Raw genomic sequence first — 18764 nt, 5'->3', positions numbered from 1 at the left:
ACCACTGCAATAAGTAGCTTGGTGGAGAAATAAATGGATTTATTAGCTCAAATGAGGCTTGGGGTTATCTCTGGATTTTCTCTATCCTTATGGCAGACACAGTGGAGAGGGGAGGGGCTGTGATTTCAGAAGCCAGAGGAGGGGACCAAGTACCTTTGTGACTTGAATTGTACCAAAGCTTGAGAGTCAAATGGGTTTGGGTTTGCATCCAAGCTCTGTGACCTTGGACAAGTTAATTCACCTCTCTGAGCCTATTACATTTCTCTGTACGAGCAAGCAGAGACACGCTCAGAATGTTCTTCCCCACTAGAAGAAGATTACTCTCAAAGTTCTGGTTTGAAGGATTTTACATACTTTTTTTTTTTTTTTGCGGTACGCGGGCCTCTCACTGTTGTGGCCTCTCCCGTTGCGGAGCACAGGCTCCGGACGCGTAGGCTCAGCGGCCATGGCTCACGGGACCAGTTGCTCCGCGGCATGTGGGATCTTCACGGACCGGGGCACGAACCCGCATCCCCTGTATCGGCAGACGGACTCTCAACCACTGCGCCACCAGGGAAGCCCCCGTTACATACATTTTAATTCTACATGAATTACTTCTAAGCATCTTATTTCCTGTTGCAACCCCTCAGCAACATCTTGAAAGAGCAAACTGAATTACTATTCAAAACAACAACAATAATAATAGCAGCCGGGCTTCCCTGGTGGCGCAGTGGTTGAGAGTCTGCCTGCCGATGCAGCGGACACGGGTTCGAGCCCTGCTCCGGGAGGATCCCACATGCCGCGGAGCAAATAGGCCCGTGAGCCACAACTGCTGAGCCTGCGCGTCTGGAGCCTGTGCTCCGCAACAAGAGAGGCCGCGACCGTGAGAGGCCCGCGCACCGCGATGAAGAGTGGCCCCCGCTCGCCACAACTAGAGAAAGCCCTCACACAGAAACAAAGACCCAACACAGCAAAATTAAATAAATTAATTAAAAAAAAAAAAAACTCACTTTAAAACAAAAAATACAAGCTGGCATTTAAAAAAAAAAATAATAATAATAGCAGCCAACATTTACTGAGCTCTTTTATATACAAGCACTTTACAGGCAGATTACCATTTAATCCTCCCAATAATCCTAAAGCATAGATTCTATTTTATTGTCTCTTTACATATGAAGAAATTTGGTTTATGTGGCTTGCCCAATGTCACAAATTTGGTGAGGGGTAAGACCAGGCCTAGAACCCAAGTTCTATTCCCCAAAACCAAATTTAAATTCTCTGCTAAATGCCTCATTTGCATGTGCCATGAAGTCTGTGGAATATTCTGATATGGGCTAGAAGTGGCTTCATTAGAGTAACTTTTATGCAATCTGATTAAACTATTTTTTTGAGCACTTACTATACTTGTCTCTCTGAGTCCCTGTTTCTTCATCTGTAAACTGGGGGTGATAACACTTCAAATGGCTGTTTTGGATTGAATGAGATATAATAAGTGGATTGAATGAGATATAATAAGTGTTCAAGAGGGCTTTCCTGGTGGCGCAGTGGTTGAGAGTCCGCCTGCCGATGCAGGGGACACGGGTTCGTGCCCCGGTCCAGCAGGATCCCACATGCCGCGGAGCGGCTGGGCCCGTGAGCCATGGCCGCTGAGCCTGCGCGTCCGGAGCCTGTGGTCCACAACTGGAGAGGCCACAACAGTGAGAGGCCCGCGTACCGCAAAAAAAGAAAGAAAAAAAAAAGAAAAAAAGTGTTCAAGAAATATCAATGTTCCTTCTTTTCCCCTCAAAAATTAATATAAATTGATTTGATGAAATAATGACGCCTGGGATTTTAAGAACATCAATAAAAATAGGAAAATAAGTAAGGTATAAAATTGATAATGTTGGAAATTTTCAACCTATCTATTCAGTGTGTCACTCAATGCTACAACTTTTGAGACGCTGTGCACTGCACTGACACAAGAGTTGGATGACATGAAAAATAGAGTGGAGAAGGTGTCATTCTCACTGAATCAACAGACGTCCATTGTGCCAGTTTCTCCAGCACTGTGGGCTCAGAGGTAAAAGTAATTGACTTGCTCTCATGGAGATTACATTCTGGTGAGAGAAACAGAAAAAAAATTAATGTTTCTAAGAGCAATAAGTGTTATCAAAATCAAAACAAGATAATCATATAGAGTGTAACTTGGGATAAGAGGGGCTATTTTAGAGAATGTAGGCAGCTAAAACTTCCCGGAGAAAACATTTGTACAAATGCCTGAATATTGAGGAATACTCAAGAGCAAGAGGATAAGTGGTGGAATAACAGGATTTGAAAGATAAGTGGGACCAGACAATGTGAAACCTTAAAACCTATGATAGGAAGTCTGGGTTTTATTCTGAGTTCAATAGGAAAGATGTATTAGACGTGTAGGAGGCTAATAACTTGATCTGTTTCATACTTTTAAAAGCCACATTGGACCCAAACAAATATGAACACTTGATTTATGACAAAGACAGCATGCAGAGCAGTGCAAGGGAAAATGATCTTTCTTTTAACATATGGTGCTGTGTCAATTGGGTAGACATACAGTCAAAAAAAATTAATCTTAAACCCTACTTCCTACCATGCACTAAAATCAGTCCTATGTGGATGGTAAATCTAAATATAAAAGCCAAAGCAATAAAGATGCTAAAAGATAACAAGGAGAATGTTTTCATGAACTCGTATAGACAAAAATTTCTTAAACAGAACACAAAAAGCACTAGCTGTAAAGGAAGAATTGATAAATTGAACTACAGTAAAGTTAGCAACTTTTGTTTGCCGAAAGGTACCATCAAGAGAGGAAAAGGGCAAGCCACAGGCTGGGAGAAGATATTTGCAATATATCTAGCCTTAAAGGATTCTTACCCAGAATATAGAAAGAATTCCTACAAATCAATAAGGAAAAAACAGATATCACCATAGAAAAATTGACAAAAGATATGAACAAGCACTTCACAAAGAAATTTTCTAAATAGTCATTAAACATGTGGATAAGTACTTCATTAGCCATCAGATAAATTCAAATTAAAACCACTACATACTCATTACATACATAGAATGGATAAAAGTAAAAGTAGACTGACAATGCCAAGGGTTGGTGAAGATGTGGGGCAACCAGAACTCTCATACACAGCTTATAAGGCATAAATTTGTATCCCAACTTTGGAGAACTGTATGGAAGTATCTACTAAAGTTGAATATATACACACCTCATCCATCTATTTCATTCATGGGACTATAAGAAAAACTTAGATGTATCAAAAGATCTCTACAAAATTTGAAAACCACTCAAAAATCCATCGACAAATTGAGATATAGCCACACAGTGGAATACGACACAGTCGTGAAAAGCAGCACGTTGCTGACAAAGGCAATGACGCGAATGAATTCCACAAACATGATACTGAGCAAAAGATACAAAACACATGGCGTATGATTTTTTATAAGTCAGCAACACCCATCTGTAGTGTCAGAAGTCAGAAGTGTGGCTCCCTATGAGGCAGAGTAAGGGAGGAATAACTGGGACGCCATGACGGGGACCTATAACGTTGCATTTCACTATCTGGGTGCTGGTTGCACAGTTGTGATCACTTTGTGGTAATTAATCAAACTGTTTCCATGATTTGTGTTCTTTTCTGTATGGGATATATGTTTTAAAAATCACTTTGGGGAACAAGAGTGGAACCAGGGAGATCAGTTAAGAGGCTGCTGTAGTAGCCCAGGCAGAAGAGGATGATGGTGTGTGGGTGAGATGCGATGTGGTGGAGAGGGAAAGAAGTAGACTAATTTAGGATGTAATTTATTTAATTTAGGATGTATTTATCTCCCCACCATTTGCTGATGGATTGGATGCTGAGGAAAAGGAAGAATTCAACGTGGCCAGTGACCCAAGCAGCTGCGCAGATGTGGAACCCCTGGTCCAGATGAGGAAGACCAGGAAAGAAAACAGCACCATTTAGATGTCTTCATATATTACCTCATTTATTTCCCCACCAACCTTCCTTAGTAGTTATTTTTATCCCCAATTTACAGAGGAGGAAACTGGGGGTCTCAGAGATTAAATTATTTGCCAGGCTTACACAGGTCTGGGAGGAAACAGAATGGGAGGCAGTCAGGTATAACGTTGGAGCCTGCAGACCCAAGCCAAACAGCCAGGGTTTGAAGCCTGCCTCTGTCAGGCAAATCTCTTAACTTCTTTATGCTCCATCTGTAAAGTGGGGATGAGTCATACCTACCTCTCAGGGTTAATATATGTCAAGGGCTATAAAGGGACCTAATATAAGTCAGTGGTCTGTAAGTTAGCCATTATCAGGGTCCATGTGGACTTCCCAGAGGGGTGGAGAAACAGAAGGTAAATAGATTTTAGTCCTTGAGCCAAGACTGAGTTTCATTAGCATGGTGATTGCCCTTTAAAACACTGAAACAAATGATGGCACGTAATGTTATTGCCACATAATAGAGACCATCAGGACCGAATTTCAGGAGCCAAAAGACATAAAGTGCATACAACAGAGGAAATCCTGGCTTTGCTGTGCACTGGTTGCCTAGGTGCCAGTGTGCTTTTCTGTATGTTGGAGAGGGAAATTGTTGCAATTATTTCAGCAACCATTCTGGATAAGTAAATTCCAGCCTTTTGAAGGTGCTCAGGCGTAGGGGGCCATAGGTTTTTACCTTCCAGAGTCAGTAGTTCAAAGAATTCTGCACTCTTGGATTAAGTGATGCTTCTCAACACTTCTCTTTTACTTGAATTATTGCAGCAACCTCTAAACTAGATTCCTCCAATTTCTTCCTCTTCAACACATACTTCCTGAGCTCCCACATTGTACCAGCTTCTCTGCTAGGTGCTAGGGAACATTAAGAAAAGCCCCAAAATATAGTGCCCTCACGGAGCGTCACTCTAGAGCCATATTTCTGTTAGGAGAAAGCACTTTGCAGATTGTAAAGGACTTATCCAGTGTTGCTCTTGTGAGATGATCAAGGTGATAATGGCAGTTGTTAAATCAGAGCTCTTGCCTTTCAATTGTTCTCCACTGCCTGTAGGATAAAGGCATACAGCCAAGTCCAAACTGAATTCCAGACTCATTTCCCATCTCTCATCCCTTACACCAGCCTTACTCTCCATTCACACCAAACCACTAACCGTCCCTTAATTTCCATGCCTCAAGGACCTTGAATATTCCATTCCCTCTGCCTGAAATACTCTATGTTCTGTCTGCCTCGAAACTCCCACTTAATCCTTCAAGATCCAGTTTCCACCTCCTGTAACTCCTCCCCACAGATAGTTTTCATCCCTCCTTCCTCTCTTTCTGCAGCACTCTCTACATGAGTGTTTCTTAAAGGGGTTAAGATATTACAGAATGACCTAAGAATCATCTTCAAATCCCAGGCCCATCCCTGCTCACCAGACATTCAGGTTCAGTAGGTCTGGGGTGCATAATGGTTTAAGAACTCGGGCTTTGAGTCAGACAAACTCAGGTTAAGTCCCAGCTCAGCTGTTTACCAGCCTCATGACCTTGGCCAAGTTACTTAACCTCCCTAAGGTTCTGTTAGCTCTGAAAAATGGGGAGAGAAATAGGCAGGAATGATAAGTTGAGACAACATGTGTAAAACACTTAGTATAGTGCCTGATACCTGGGAAAGGCTGGACAAATTGAAGCTGCTATTGAAAAGAAGGTCAGTTTATTCTGACCCTAGCAGCATATCCATTTCTTTTCCAACCCATCCATCTCCAGGTTGAGAACCACTGCTGAATATTCATAAAACTGTATTATGATCCATTGTTTCTGTGCCATGTCTTACTAATGTGAAATCCCGGAGGGCAGAAGCCATGTCTTAGTTCTAGAGCCCCAGTACATAGCACAGTACCAGGAATAGCATCACCACTTACAAGCTGTGTCATCTTGGTCAAATGAGTCTTACTTTTTTGGCTTCAGATATTTTTGATGTTGGGGAGAATAATACCTGCCAGATAAGACTGTTATGAATATCAAATGAGACTTTGGATGTGAAAGTGCTTTCTATGGTATGGAGAAGGGAGTTGTGGTGGTGAAAGGGGGCTGTGATTCAGGCTGTCATCTCACAGCCACATGTCTATGGCTCTCCACTTCCTCTTCTTCCCCATCCTATGGAATGTCAGTGTGACCTTCTTTCCTTAAACATTCTCAGTTAATTTACACCTAATAGAAGTTTGCACAATGACCTGCACAATAGCTCAAACCTTTCCGAGGGGAAAGGGACTATAGATGCATTGGGGTGAGGTAAGTGCCCCTCAGAATGCTAACCATTGAGAATACTGCATGGAGTAAGACATCCACGATCTTTGCCCTACTGGAGTTTCAATCCCAGTTGAGGGAAAGTCAATGATCAGCAAGAAAACATACAAATTTTAGAGAGTAATAATTACTAAGAAAAATGAAATACACAATGTTAAAGAGTAATTCAGAAAGCAAACATTAGATGGCCAGAAAAGGCCTCCTTAGGAGGTGACGTTTGAGCTGAAACCCAAAGGACAAGGAAGATTCATCCAGGTGAAGATCAAGGTTATGAGGGTCCCAAACAGAGAAAACAGGAAAAAAAAAATTTTTTTTTAAAGCAGCTTGAGGGACTTCCCTGGTAGCTCAGTGGTTAAGAATCCATCTGCCAACGCAGGGGACACGGGTTCAAGCCCTGGTCCGGGAAGATCCCACATGCCGCGGAGCAACTAAGCCCGTGCACCAAAACTACTGAGTCTGTGCTCTAGAGCCTGCGAGCCACAACTACTGAAGCCTGCGAGCCACAACTACTGAAGCCCCAGTGCCTAGAGCCCGTGCTCTGCAACAAGAGAAGCCAACGCAATGAGAAGCCCGTGCACCACAATGCAGAGTAGCCCCCACTCGCCGCAACTAGAGAAAGCCCGCGCACAGCAACCAAGACCCAACGCAGCCAAAAATAAATAAGTAAATTAAAAAAAAAAAAAAAGCAGCTTGGTACAAAATGGAAGTTACTGTAGGTGGAATTACTGAGTCAAGGGAGAGTTGATGGAAGGACGCCATGTGGGGCTTTGTAGGCTGTGATTTTTTAAAAATAAATAAATAAATAAATATCTTCCTTTCCTTGCTCATTTGAATATACATTCATACGTTGAATGAATTATATGTTGAATATATATTGAATATATGCATATATATTCAAATGAGCAATCACATGAAGGAAAGGAAGTTACTGTGACTTCTGTTTCTCACATGTACATTCACTCAGCATATATAATTCAATGATTCAACAGTTCTATTGTGCTAGGAGATGGAGATACAAAGATAAAACATGGAAGCAGCTTTTATGAGCCTGGTGACAGAGGCTATAGATACGTAAGTAATTACAAAACAATGTGACAAGTAGTCTAGTAAAGGAATTTAGAGGCTGAGGGAGCTTAGAAAAGAGAGTGATTGTGCCTTAAGGGATTAGGGAAATTTTCATTGAAAATGAAGACACTTTTACTTGCAAATAAAGCATAAGTAGTAAGGGGGAAGAATGTTCCAGCCCAAAGGAGCAGCAGGTGCTAAGGCACTGGGGCGCGCCTGTTCAGAAGGAGTGGTCATCTGTCCTGATGGGAACACAGCTGGAGAGGAGGCCCTGGGTCTTCCTGGTAAAGGATCTTTAAATAGCACACCAAAGAGCTTGCATTTTATTATAGATACACGATATATATGGAAGGTTTAGAAAGCTCTCTCTAGGGAATGATAGATGATGGACTGGAGTTTTAGGTACTAGAGGCAGTTGGACCACTGAGTGGAGTTTGCAACAGAGCAGGTACAAGATATGCATTTGGTCACTGGTCACAGAAATGGAGAGGGAGGGAGAGATATTTCCAAGGCAGGATGCCCTTTGTCCCTTAAGTAACAGGACCCTGTTAGTCCCCAAACTTCAGGGCAGAAATGACTGTATGGGGAATTCCCCCATGCCTGCTCTTGGTTTCATACACCTCTGCTGGCGCCCTCTCTCGTCCCCGTCGCCAGCCCCCGCCTCCTTTTTCAGGAAGCTTGGGTCTCCCTGGGAGCGGGTCTGCCCTTGGGGAAGGCCTCTCGGGTCTGTGCCCTGCAGCCCGACTGACATTCGGGTCGGATCGAAGAGGGGCTCGGCGGCCCCTGCGTGCACTTGTGCTAGCCCGGGCAGGAGGGAGCGCCTCTGCGGAGAAGCCCAGGAAGTGGGGGAGGGAGAGACGTGCCAGAATCTCGGTGCCGGGCGCCCTGGTCGGCCGCGGAGGAGCTGCAGCCTCCAACAGGTTCGTAGAACGCGCGCTCGCTCTCTGTCGCTGAGCCGCCACCGCCTCCGCTGGAGCAGGTTCGCCGGAGGGACCCTAGCCATAGGCCCCGCGCTGCGGAGCTCCCTGAGGGCGGCTTCCTCCGCCCTCCTTCCTTCTCCCAGTAGCTCTCAGCTGCCGCCGGCTCTTCCGGGGCGAGGAGGAGGGAACCCCAGGCTCCGTATCTCTTCAGCACCGCCTCAGGGACAGCTCCCGCTCCCAGCGTGGCACCCTCCCCGGGTCAGCACTTGCACAGGCGGACAGCGGCCGCCCGGGCAGCTCCTCTCCTCTTTCGGTTCTGGTTCAGTACCACGGCAGCGGAGGACAGTCCCTGGCCCCCTCCGGCTCCGCTCCCCGCGGCAGCACCGCGGCGGCGGACAGGTCTTTCCGGGCTCCGGCTTCCCAGCGAGCCGCGAACAAAGACAAGGGGCTGGAGCCTCCCGCGCTCCTTGGGAGTGGGTGGTTGACTCGATGGGGGGATTTCGACTTCCCCCAGAGCAGTGTCAGGGGCGAGCTGGGGAGGAGGGGCCTAGTCACATTCGCGCGTCTCTGGCTTAGGTCTGCAGTTCACCAAGGCCTGGCCGTGCAATGGCGGGTCCCAGCTGGAAGTCGAAAAGAGGGTGGGAGGGGAGACAGACACGGAAGGGTCCCGGGCTGCAGCTGGGCAGGCTAGGCCTAGGCTAGGAGGAAGGAGTGCGCCGCCCCCTTTTTCCTCCAAGCCCCCACCCCTAGCTCAGGACCACGGACTTCCTTCGGAGAACCTAACACAGATGCCTGAGGCTGGCAGCTGCAATCACTGACTCTGGCTGTCCCCGGAACATCCCTAGAAAGTGTGAGCCTGAGTTTCCGTGGGGGGAGGGGGCCGAGAAACCGCGGGGAAGCCTCACGAAGCCGGCAGCTACAATACTCCCCCTCCCTCCTGCCTAGGGTTCCGCCCCCACCTCCAGAGTGAAACCCGCAGGGAAGGAAGGGAGAAGGAGGGGACCTGGACAACAGGTTGTGAACACGGCTGGGCTCTGGGATGTTGCAAGTAGCAAGCGAAGAGGTTGAGAAGCTGGGAGGTTCCCAAACAGGGAGGCCAGTTCAGAGGTAGGAGACCAAACGTGGAAAGAGGAAACGTTTTCTCTGCTAGCTGAAGCTGGGAGGGCCCTTGGATCACGTGATCCTCCCGCTCAATGATGGTCTCACCGGGAGATGGGAAGACTGAGCTTAGGGGGCAGAGGTAATTTGCCCAAGGTCACTCAGCAATTTAGCAGCAGAATTGAGCCTGAAGTTCAGGCTCCCAAAACCCTGGACCTGTTATGTAAGATTCATAGATAAGTCTTTAAAATCCCAGATGCGCAGAGAAGTGCAGAGTAGTTTCAGTTCTGAGTCCAAATCTCAGCTCTGTCACTTACTGGCATGTGACCTTGGGAGAGCGACCTTCTGAGAAGACAGGTTAATAGTATCCACTTGCAGTGAGGATTTAACGAAATACCTATGTAATGCAATTAGGGTAGTACCTGGCAAATAATAAGTGCTCAAAAGTAATAGCTACCGTTCCTGTTATTATTCTCTCTGTAAACATGTTCTGAGGACTCTTATGTGCACTGGCTGTGAACTGGGGAGATAGAGAAGTGTCCTGAAAAGGACACAGACCAGCACAGGAAGCAGAAAGGAAAACAACTGCAATATGATGTGATACGTGCTATACTCAAGGTGAGTACACAAGGCTCTGAGATCACAGAGGCAGGAGTGATGAACAGTGAGGGAAGGAGGAATACTACCTTGGACAGATGGAACTGTGTGTAAAGGCCTAGAAGTGTGAAATCACAGCCACCAGGGTGATATCACTGTGCCAGAGGGTCCTCAGGGTGGGGACTATGAAATGAGAGTGGAGAGAAAGCTGGAGTCAGTCTCCAAAGGGCCTTTTGTGATTAAATATTTCAAACACATTTTTTAAAATAGAAAGAATAGTATAATAAAACCCTACGTACCCATCATTCAGCTTCAACAATTGGCCAATTTTGTTTCATCTATACTCACTCTCGTCACACATACACGTACACACACACAGAGAGACTTATTTTGAAGCAAACCCAAGACATCGTATCATTTCATGCAAAAGGATTTTTAACATCAATAACGACCTCTGCCATTCGAATGCCATTCCACCTTGGAAGTCACTAACTCAAATCATGACTTTCTCTCTTCAATATGTTCTGAACGTTCCTGTCCTTAGCAGAAAGTTTTGAGAGAGGCCACACTACGGCGATAAGCCACATGCATTAGAGAAACTATTTCAGAAAAAGCAAAGGGTACGTCAATCCTCAACAGATTTTACCAAGCCAGAATGATCTCCACTACCTACACTGGGGTTAGAGGCCAGTGACTAGTGGCAAGGCTGATCAAAAGACAGATTGAGCCCCATACAGAAAAAGAAAAGTAATCTGAATCATAAGCTCAGGAATATAGAAAGTGTGAAGTCATGGAAATCAATGATTTGGAAATCGTCCAACCCAACAGCTACCTTTTACAGATGAGGGAGACAAGGGTCAGAGATGGGGAGGAACGTATCCAAATGTCCACAGGACCAAGACAGAGTCAAGACTTTGAACTTATAATCAACTGTTCTATTCAGGTCACCATTTTGCCTGGAAGATTAAATGTTAGACTTTCTCAGCCCCTGCACTTGGGATGCCATTTCCTTCCCCATCTCAAAGAAGCTGGAAGGAAGAGACAAAAGTGGTTCTCAAGAGGATGACGATGTGTGGAAGTAGGTCTCTGAGGTACCCTGACAACTTTCCCTTCTATATCCTTTTGCAGAAAGTTGAGGACGGTGGTACCTCTCTTCTGGCTGCTTCACATTAGCAATGGATCTGCAGTCAGACACCCAGACCTTATTTCTGTGCATTTCTGTCCATCCTGCTTGCTTTAACCAGAAGCACGTGAAGCCTTTCTTTTCCCATTTGCCCTGGATTTGGCTACACGTCCTTCTAGGCTACAGACTGCCACTCCTTTGAGGTGTTAAATGAGGCCCAGGCCCTGGCAGGACTCGGAGCTCTTGCACCATCCTGGAGCGTGATGTATGTCCTGTTACTAATGAAATGTGATGGCCGTGACGGGTGTGTGTGCTCCCATTGGGCTCTGGGCACTTCTCAAGTCAGCGTTTTTGCTTTTCAGGGATATCCCTGCCTGCAAAGTGGTGAGGACAATATCTAACAAGTTTCATTGAGTCTTAGGGGGACAAATTCAAACGTGTGTAAGAAGTTCTAAGCATCCCTGATAAAGAGAAGTCAGTAGAGAATAGTCAATAAAATTGCTTAATTTCTGAGAGTATGATTGCAGGTAAGACATAGGAAGGTGATAAAGGTAGTGAATTTCAGCTTGTGAAATTCTCTCAGCTTTTAGCCTGAGATGAGACCAATTTAGATAAATTATATTATATTATCTGGGCTTAGTCGAATTGTAGGATCCCAAAGGGACCTTGGAGAGCAATGTAATCTTCCTTCAACACGTACTCATTGAGTGGCTATGATGTCAGGTACTGTTCCAGGTGCTGAACAAGACACCCCAGACCCCTGCTCTCCTGGGGTTTACAGACTTGCAGTAGACACTGTCATTAACAACAATTAAAAGGTAAATATGAAAACATTTAAGTAAACAAACAAACAATAGGGGAAGTCTGTCTGCAATGGTGACATGGAACTGAGGTCCAAATTACAAAAAGTCAGTCACATGTGGATGTGGGGTGAGACATTCCAGGCAGAGGAAATAGTTTTGGCAGAGGCGCTATTGGCTATTGAGAGCCTGGACAGTTTGGGGACAGCGAGGAGGTCAGTGTGACTGGAGCAGAGTGAGTGAGGAGAGTGGCAGCAGACGAGGGCGAGGAGAAGGCAGGGACCAGACCATGCAAATCCTTCTAAATGCAATGGATTGTCACTGGATGGGTTAATTAAGCAGGTTTGATTTTACAACTGCCTCTGGTTGCTGAATGGAGAGTGGATGATATGGGGATGCTGGGCTGGGCAAGAGCGGGTAGGAAGTGTGAGTTGCAGCCTCCCCCACTGAGGTGTTCATCATCCAGCAGAGAAGACAATACACAAACCAGAACAGCAGTATTCCACGGGAAGGGCTGCTGTGGGGAGACATGTGCAAGGCATTCTGGGAACCAAGAGACAAGAAGAATTCATTCATCCTGGGAGGCATGAGGGAAGGCTTCCTGGAAGCGGGCAACGGCTGTTAAATTGTATCTAGAAAAGGAGAGTAGTAGGGCTGGTGTCCAACACAGACAGAGAGGTAACATAGCAGCAGTGGAGTGCATGGAGTGAGAGCCGGGCTGCCTGTGTCCAAATCCCAGCCGGACCATTTAGCAGCTGGGAGCACTTAAGCAAGTTACCTACCTCTCTGTCTCAATGTCCTCATCTTTAAAATGGAGATGTTGAGAATCACAACACATTTCAAGGTGTTTCTGTGAGGATTAAACAACTGAAAATCTGTGAAGCATTTAGACAGCGCCTGGCACTTAGAAAGTGACAAATGAATGTTGTTTAAATAAAAATGGAGCAGAATGGGGGTGGGGGAGCAGGGAGCATGTGCTGAGGAAGGTAGACTAGAGTCCAGCGCTGAGGCGCCTTGAAGACCAGGCCAGAGATACCCGTCTTGCTTTTTTATTTGCAACGAGGGGCCATCAAAGGCTCTTAAGCATGGGGATTAGGGGTAGTGAATAAGCTAAACCCCAAAGGCCCAGAGAGAATAAGGACCTACTCAGAGTCACACAGCCAGTTACTGGACACTGTCATCTGTCTCCCCTACAGATCCATTATGGTAGGAGGGCAAGGGCAGTATGTATTTTGTTCCCCCGTTGCAGCCTCGGGGTTAGAAGAATGCCTAGGATATTCTCAGTAAATATTTATGGAGGCATTGCTGAATCAAGGACCGAATAAGTCAGGGAAAGTCAGAATCCTTGAATATACTCAAGAAGGTCAGTGCATTTTGGATAGCGGAGAAACTGCTCTCAGGAAAATAGATCAAATTCCTGGAGCTGTTGACTGGGGACCTTCCAAACCCCAGCTTCTCCCTCCTGTGACAGAGACACTGCCGCCCACGCTCCTCCAGATGCCCCCTCAAGCAGCAGCGAGCATTGCTGTGTAGGGTTCAGAAGTTAATCTTGGTAAAGTGCCTGGAAGATGAGAACTGTTCCCCAGACATTCAGCGTGGTAATTGCCGGTGAGAAGAAAATGTATGTCTCCATGGGCAAGAGGCAGGACTTTGTGTTCCACAAAAACCAGCCATTAGAATTCCTGTCTCTGACTTGTCAGATTGCTGGGACGGCCGGGCGGGCAAGTAGGGTCTTGCTGTTCAAGCAGCAGATGACAAGAGACTCAGAGGCGCTGAGATCCAGCTCTCACGTTGCTGACCGCCTACTCCGAGCCAGGCCTGGGACCAGGCGCTTCTCCAAATTGGAGAGAATCCTATAGCCCCAGCACTTCCAAGCTGGGTGATTTTGGACAAATCCCTGCATTTTCTGAGCTTCAAGTTCATCAGATATAAAATGGGGATAATACAGCCGGCCCGCCTGGGTCATTTTCTTTTGATTCTGACACTGTGGGGTTCGGGTTGTTACCTCGTTTCACAAATGTGGAAACTGAAGCTCAGGGTATGGCTCACTGATCCCTCAATACTCACAGAGCACCTATGATGGGCCAGTAACTATTGCAGGAGCTGGAGAGACAATGAAGAAAAAGATAGACAAGATACAGGCCCATCTCTTGCAGAGCTCACATTCTAGTGGGGAGACAGGAAACAAGCGAGTAAACCAATATAATTCCACCAAGTTATATAAGTGCTAGGAAGGAAATAAAAGAGGAAGTGTGCTAAGGAGGGTCGGGGATACTTACATAAGGCAGGCAGGGGAGACTTGAAGGAAGGGGCATTGAAGCTGACATCTGGATGGGGAGAAGCAGCTGGCCATGAAACACATGTCCAGGCAGAAAGTGCAAAGGTCCTGGAGTAGGAATAAGCCTGACGAGGTCACAGAACAGAAACCTAGTCAGTGAGGGGGAGGGTGGTAGAGAAGAGGACAGAGAGGTTGACCAGGGCCAGAGCAGACAGGGCCTTGAAGACTCATTGAAACAGAGGGGTGACGGAATCTAAATTCTGAGTCACTTCCCTCCATCACCCCTCCAGTAAGGGACCTGATGTGGCAACGCGCACATCAGAGTGATCTCCTGGACCCCTTCAGGCCCGCAGTCCCTGCTGCCATCTCCAGAGCAGGTCAGCCAACGGGCAAGCAAAGTGATGGATTCCCCCGCTGGGAAATAAATCCATCAGCTGGCTGGCTGTCGGGTGGGCACCACAGTGCCTCACAGGCAGCATCCTAATGCCATGAGGCAGGAGAGGGAGGGAGAAGATACAGGGCCGGCCAAGAGGAAAATCCCAAGATGGAGAGAAGAGATCCTGATGTGGTCACCTCGTTAAATTTTAAACGGTCAAGTTTTGAAGCCAGGGAGTCTGGCTGAGCTCCTTCCATACATAACCATGTGGGCCCTCCATTTATCTGGAAAATGGGAATAATAATAATAGCAAGTATCCTAATGATTGTTGTGAAGAGCATCGTCGTGCTGAAGATCAGCACAGTGCTTGGCACACAGTAGGTGTTCACTAAATGCTTGTTGCTGGTGGTGGGAGGGGGAGGAAAGTGGGGTTCCATATGTCATTACTGCACACAGCTCACGTGATGAAATAGGTAACATTTGTATAGCTCTTTGCCATTTACAAAGCACTTTCAGTCATACCATTTCACCTGACTCTCAACCCTTTGGCTGAGATAGCATGAGATTTACTTACTTTACAGAGGAAAATAATCTAGGCTCAGAAATGTGCAGTGACTTGTCCAAGTAAGCCAGGATTTAAATTCCTGGAGTCTAACACTAAAATCCATGCCAGCAACAGAGCATCCAACCAATAACCATGGAAAAGATTAAAAACTAGAATAACTGGAATAAGACAATATTAGACTCTAGAGATGGTGCTGTCCAATCTCTTTATTTTACCAAAGGGAAAACTAAGGCCCGGGGAAGGGAAGAGCCTTGACCAAGGTCACAATGACAGAGCACCAGCCCTGGGGTCAGAACCCAGCTCACAAGGTTCCCAGTCCAGGGTCCTGTCCAGTATCCAGACCCACGTCCCTCATCTGATAGGCCTGTCTCCACCTGATCAACCCAAGGGTGCCGGCGGCCAGGGGTGCAGGGCTTGTTCCCTGGGCAGGTCTAGTGGACAGGAGGTGTCCCACCTCCTCCTTCCACTCCAGCCCAATCAGAGGACGAGAGTGCAGAGGCTGCAGTTGCCAGGGTGAAGCCTGCAAGGTTGCTAGGACAGAGTTTGGGAGCAGTCAGGTGGCAGAGGAGGGCTCAGCTGGGGCCGGGGCTGGGCCAGAGACCAAGACCTGACAGTGCTCTTCTTGGAGCTGAGGGAGGACCCCTAACTCTACAGGGTGGGTCAGCCAAAGGCGAGGTTGACTCTCAACAGACAGCCCCTCATCTCTGCCCTCGACACACCACCCAAGCCAGGAGACCAGGTCGTTTCTCCCTGTATCCTGTAGCTCATCAAACACAAGTCCTGCTGCTTCCTCCTCCCATGCCCCTTAACCCCGTCAGCTCTGGCTCCAGAAGGAGCTCTCTAGAGCACAATGCCAAGCGCTGCAGTGCCCTCCATCACCCTTGGGGTGAAGCCCACACCCTGCTAAATTTAGACCCTAAAACTGGTCCCAACAAACACCCAGCCTCATCTCTTTCCCCAAGGCTCTGGCCAAACCTAACCCTCCGAATGCCTGGGTACACCATGCTCACTCCATGCCTTTGCAGATGCTGTTCCCTCTGCCTGGGAGACCCGTCCTGTTCCGCTGTCCTCTAAGCCTCAGCTCCAGACTCACCCTCTCAGAGAAGCCCACCCTGCTGCCTCCTGGCAGTGAGGCACCTCTGGCCAACCCACCTGAAGGTGGGTGTCACATCAGATTTTAACTATCCACTTTCCTGTTTGCGTCCCCATTAGGCTAAGAGGTTTTTACATCTCACTCCTAGACTTAACCCACGTTACAACTGTGCAAAATCAAGACTCCTCGGAGCCTCCGTGCCCTCCTCTGTGTGATGGGGATTGTGACCCTGGCCTTGCCAGGCTAATGGAGTATTAGAGATTTTGGATGTGAAGAGCTTAACACAACACAAGTACACTGAAACTGCTGCCACTGTGCTGTTGTTTACGTCAATACCACTAGCGCCAGCACAAAGGGCTCACTTGTAAACGTCTGCCACATGGGTCCCTCACCTGCTCAGTGAGAATCATCACCACGGCTTGAAAGGGCTCCAGAAAGAGCAGAGCCCCTTTCAAGTGTCAGCATAATAATTCTGATAGTTAACACTCTTGATTCCCACAAGCCCCTAGACCTGTGTCATTCCGACACGCTCATTCGCTGAACAAAATTTATTAAGCACCTACTATGTGCCAGGCAACATGCTAGCTCTTTGGGACTCAGCAGTAGGTAGACACGAAATACTTAATTGCAACATCTACCTTTCTTTCCTTGCCTTTTTTTTTTTTTTTTGAAGTATAGTTGATTTACAATGTTGTGTTAATTTCTGCTGTACAGCAAAGTGACTCAGTTATACACACATATACATTCCTTTTTATATTCTTTTCCATCATGATTTATCCCAGGAGACTGGATAGAGTTCCCTGTGCTCTACAGTAGGACCTTGTTGTTCATCCATTCTAAATGAAAGAGTTTGCATCTACTAACCCCAAACTGCCAGTGAAGGTCAGCCTCCTGACTCGGTACGCGCAGGCCCTTGCCTGAGCCCAGGGAGGCTGCCGTTTGCTCAGAGATGTTCCTGGTAGCCAGCAGGCTCTACCTGCATACCCTCTTCCTCTCCACCTCCCCCGCGTTGCCAGTCTGGAAACAGTAACTCTGCCCTGTTTCCAATCCAGTTGCTGGCTTTAAATTCAAATACTGTCAGCTCCCTCAGAGCAGGGAGCACACCTGCCCTTTTCACTGCTGTGTCACCAGCATTTAGGACGTGGCCTGGCACAGTCATTCAGCCTCTTATGTACTCATTCATTCACTCACTCAACAGATATTTATCAAGTCCTGCTAAGTGCCAGACTCTGGGGAACCAGCGGTGGAGCCCTGCCTCGCTGAGCTCCTATCTTAGTAGAGGGATTGGGGGGCGGAGCAGAAGACCACCAGTCATGGAAAGGGCCTTGAGTCAGCTGATCTGTTGGAATCCCTGACCTGGGGCAAAGCCCCAGGCCCCACCTCCGTTGATGAGATCAGGATCTCCACCTGGTGAGTCACGGTGAGCATGGTTATGGAAGGAAGAGAAAATACTCGAGGCGGAGGTGACAGGCGGTGCTCAGGTCCCCGAGCAAACATTGCAGGTCCCTGCAGTTTCTGAGGCCTTGGCGTCCAGCCAGGAGAGGAGCTGACTGCAGCAGGGTAGAAAGGTGGGGCTGTGGGTGCTCATCTGTCTCCACACTCAGCCCCGTGGGAAACTGAGCAGATCATTTCCCCTCTCGGCACTTGTGTTCTCATCTATAAAATGCGAGTGAAACATTGACCTCATTCTTCCTAACTGTGTGAAAGCAAATGGGGCAAATTTGTCGAGCGCTGCTCGGTCGACAAATATTTACTGGGTACCCGTTGCCTTTTCCGCAATGCTTGGTGCCTCCTAGGAGAAAGCAGAGGACGGTAACTAGGATTTGAGAGGCTACCATATAATAGAAATCTTCACAGACAACATCTTATTTAACACCACCGCCAATAATAATAACACGCACTAAGGTGGTGCTTAATTACGACGCTGGTGCTGTTAGTAGCCCCATTTTATACATGAGGCAATTGAGGCTCAGAGAAATGTAATGGATTTCCCCAAAACAAAAATTCAAACCCAGATGTGACTGACAGTAAATCCCATCCATTGACACCAGTCAGAGATCACAGTTAAGCCAGAAAACAGTGCGGTCAGTGGTACCACAGAAGCATTGCCTGAACCAGTGACCAAGATTGGCAACTGCCGTCAGGAGTAGGTGAGGGGGGCCCAGGGGTTGGGTCTCATGCCAAGCAGGGCCCCACCCTGCCCAGCCCTTTGCTGGAATCCAGAGGATCAGTGTGGCCTCAACAGAGTCAAGGGCATGCCCTCAGGGAACAGAGCTGCGGGCATGCCCTCAGGGGGTCTGGGGTTCAGGAAGCCACTCCCCCCGCAGCTCTCTCCCCTCAGCCCTTAACACCCTCTCTCCTCCCCCAGGAAGTTGTGCGTCTCTGGCATGCTACCTGCTCTGCTCAGTAACTGAAGTCTCCCCCATCAGAGCTCGGCCAGGAAGCAAAGGTAAGGGTACCACCCACGGTCACACCCATGGGCAGTGTTCAGAGTGCCCCTCACTCCTGGGGAAGGGGGCCATGATATCACTTCCCCTTTGCAGTTGCCAAGAGTACTCCTAAGTGGGAATGAGA

General features: G+C 47.4%; 1 protein-coding gene across 1 annotated transcript in view; it reads left to right on the top strand.

Moving 5' to 3' along the window:
• Positions 1-8086: 8086 nt before the first annotated feature.
• CPLX2 (complexin 2) overlaps positions 8087-18764 on the top strand; it is an 80320-nt gene continuing 69642 nt past the window's right edge. The window contains exons 1-2 of the mRNA XM_027084426.1: positions 8087-8260; positions 18559-18639. The gene's annotated coding sequence lies outside the window, so the exon portion shown is untranslated. The remainder of the gene's footprint in view (positions 8261-18558; positions 18640-18764) is intronic.

This window comes from Aethalodelphis obliquidens, unplaced genomic scaffold (genome assembly GCF_003676395.1).
Source record: "Aethalodelphis obliquidens isolate GAN/ISIS:26980383/991018 unplaced genomic scaffold, ASM367639v1 scaffold52, whole genome shotgun sequence".
Taxonomy (NCBI): Eukaryota; Metazoa; Chordata; class Mammalia; order Artiodactyla; family Delphinidae; genus Aethalodelphis; species Aethalodelphis obliquidens.
This window is presented reverse-complemented; position numbering and strand designations above follow the sequence as displayed.